Consider the following 3,889-nt stretch of genomic DNA (forward strand, 5'->3'; position numbering starts at 1 on the left):
CGTTTTTGAATTTATTGAGTCAATCAATCGTAATAGGGAAAAAATATATCATAAAAGTCCCTTATATTTTTTGTGTTGTGTACATTTTATCTAAAAAAGATACAATTTATTTCTGTAAGTAAATTAAAAATATACTCAAATTATATAAAAAGTAAACATTAATTTAAATTATTGGAACTGTATTATAGATTTTGTTCTATGATATCGTTTTAAAGTTATGTTGACATTATGATAGTAGCTGCTGGGCATCTATTTTGATTAACGAAAATTGTAAAAATAATATTAAGTATATTTTTATACTTATATATAGATTTTTTATGTCATTTAAAATTAAATATTTGATATACGATTTTATAGTTACCAATACGAAATGGAAATCAAAAATTATATATGTCGGAAATAAAAAGGCGTAATAGATATTAAAAATAAACGAGTAGAACCTCCGACCATGTCCTGGCCTTTGGTTTTACTCGAAATAAATTAAACAAATAAGTAAATCTAAAACAAATAAATGAACCAAATAATAACTGGAAACATAGTAAATTACAAGGAAAATAATAACAACATTATCTTATTCTTTAAATGATGGCTTGGAGCAGTGCCTGGGACTTGTGACCCCAGGAGTAGGCTTAAGGGATCCCTTTCCGATATATCAACACTCGCCTTTCACTGCTCCAGTCCAGTATAATTACGAATAGGTCTTAACAACATTCATAATTAAAATAGTCGAGGTTAACCAGCGGTGAAGCACGAGTAGTGCTCCGAGCCGTGGCACAGCCTCGACTGGGCGTACAACACCCGCACGGCCTTTTATAAATTAACAATGACATTGACAACGGTGACGCGCCCAAAGTGGCGCCACCGGAAGCTGACAAATACATCAATTCAATAATTACAGCATTTTATTAACTCTTAAATGTTAATTCTAATTTTACTCCTTAAAACATCTTTTGTAATTAATTAACTAATTATGAATTTATTCTTAATATTGAAATAAATTGTCACCAGCCGACACGGCCATTCTGCAATAAGGTCGCCCCTGACCTTTATCATAATAAATTAATAAATATTGAAAACCTTCAAGTAGCAAGTAAACTTTGGAGGCCCCTGTCCTCTACAAAATTACTACCACTTAAACGCTGTCAACGTTGCAGTTAAAATAAAATATTAAATAAATATAATAAACAAATTTTGGAGGCCCCTGTCCTCAACAAAATTCGTCACAAACACACACAAATTTTGGAGGCCCCTGTCCTCAACAAAATTGTTCACAAACACACACAAATTTTGGAGGCCCCTGTCCTCAACAAAATTGTTCGCACACAAATTTTGGAGGCCCCTGTCCTCAACAAAATTGTTCACACACACAAATTTTGGAGGCCCCTGTCCTCAACAAAATTGTTCACACACATAAATTTTGGAGGCCCCTGTCCTCAACAAAATTGTTCACACACAAATTTTGGAGGCCCCTGTCCTCAACAAAATTATTAAAACTCAACAACCTTTTTTTTTTAAAATTTATTTTTTATAAAACAAAAATAACAATAATAATGAACATAGTCAAACAACTTTCTTATGAGCAATAACTTATAAACAAAAAGTCATTTGTATTGATAGAATGATTAACATTTTATGTTGAAGTTTGATAAGTAGGTTCAGGTGGGTCCTTCATCTGTCACCTCTCCCGATGCCGACACGGAATCCTGCACCATCACTCTCTCACCTGGTTTGGGCGCCAATCGCAGTTGTTCATGAGAAACCTCCGTCAGTTCTCCTCCTCCAGACATACCCTCTACTTCACGTAACATTTTTCAGATTTCATATGCATCAGGGCACCTAAGTTCTAATCCAATTTGAGTACTAGGTCCCGCTCTGAACAAAACTATTTCGTCTATTTTGGAATCCTTCCACGTTAGCTTCTCCTCCGTCGAACCCTAATTTATTCTCAGCACTTCCAGTACCAATCCTCCTTCCAATACAATCATCCCCGTCCGTCCGACTCAGTGAATCAGCCAGATCCCCTTCAGGACCAACATTTGGAGTTCTGTGCCTAGAACAGTCAATTGCCAACGAAAGCGCACCTAATCCCCTTTTCCAACCCTTATGACAATTCTGGATAATCGCCAGTCCATTCCTAACCACTGGACTGCCATGACACGTTCAATCTGTATATTAGTATGGCTTACGCCGAGAGCCATGTAATGCTGATGAATGCCATAATTTTTACATAACTTCCCAAGCTCAACTCCATAGGCCGCATCCTGATCACTTATAATTTGTCTTTAGTAACCCAAACGACAAAACCACGTTCTAGCGTACGAAGCATTGCGCTCGCCGTCGCATCAGTTGTCATATGCCAAAGTTATATATTTCGCGTATGCATCGATCAGCATGACCACACATTAATGTTAGACACCTTTCCCTGCGAAACGTCCTGTAGCATCCATGTAAATTGTATCAAATGAAATAGGTTCCCTTGTCGATATTAAATTTTTGAAATTAAATTATTTTAAAAATAAGCACCACCTTCATGTCCCCGAATAAGGACAGCTCCAAGTCCCGTGTTACTTGCATCCGCATGCAGCTCGATCGGCCAATCCTCCCCAAAAACCGCTAGCACTGGTGCCCAAAAAAAAGCTAAAAAGCCAAAGCTAGGCGCCGCATCACATCAAGTCCAGCACTTCCCACAATCAGGAGTCGATTCAAACCTAGCATTCCTTCCCGGTCACGCTGTAAAGCAGCATCATACGCTTTAAAAAGGCTTCAAATAAATTAAGCTTCAAATAAATCGTCCAAAACGACCCGCTGGGTTACAGAACCGACGCTACCGCCCGACATTGGCTGGCACAGGCAACCCCTCAAGCGGCTCAACCCCTCTTGAACCCGGGCGTAAAGTACCGTTAGACATTAGGTCACCTAGGCATTCAATCTTGCTTTGAAGAATAAATACTTCCCGGCATTTATAGAAAATCCAGCCTCTATATATATAATATACTAGTGGGCCCGTACGCGGCTACGCCCGCGAAAATATAAGTCTAAATAATTAAAATAAATAAGTTTGCCGTGTGCGCGTACTAAACATTTTTCTATATTAAATAATTATTAATTTTTGCGAACAATATTAAATAAAATCCCAAGTGATTAAATTTACGATATTTTAAGTGTATAACATCGGTATAGATAGCCGAACTGAGATAAATTAATTATAAGCAGCAAATAATTACATAAAAAATAATAGTAATTCGAAAATATATAAAAATTTACAAAATCATCAAAGTCATCTGCCCGTTCGCGTCGATCATACTATACCACTCGTAGGCTAGGTCATTTCGAATCAGTGACATCTCCTTAATTATTTATTAGAATGTTATACAGTAAACTATAATTTCCATCAAGATGAAATGCTAAAAGTGACTATTATATTTATTTTCATAAGGACGAATATCAAATTATAGAAATCATTTAATTTTTGTTAACGTATACAAATCTATATCGGCGCGCGCCATGTATGCGTTAAGCAAACTTACTTTGGGTGACGTTTTCTTAAAACAACAAACTTTGCAAGCCGTTGCTTAGCAACGCGTAGCGACGATTGTTATTAACATGGCGAAATAAATTGCTTGTCAAATTAATTATTTTAATATATTGGTATATATCGAAAATATTACAAATATGAGAAAAAAAAAAGTATCCTATGTTCATCCCGGGACCCTCAAGTATCTCTATATGAGTATTTTATAACAATTAAATTAGCGGTTTGGCCCTGATTGCGTAAAAGACAGACAGAGTTACTTTCGAATTTATAATATAGGTATGGATAAAGCTACCAAAAGCCCGTTCAGAATTGCAAATTCTGAAACCTTCCGAAAAAGCTCCATACTCCATGAAA

This window comes from Heliconius melpomene, chromosome 13, assembly GCF_056956725.1.
Source record: "Heliconius melpomene rosina isolate 202511_hmr_F chromosome 13, ASM5695672v1, whole genome shotgun sequence".
Taxonomy (NCBI): Eukaryota; Metazoa; Arthropoda; class Insecta; order Lepidoptera; family Nymphalidae; genus Heliconius; species Heliconius melpomene.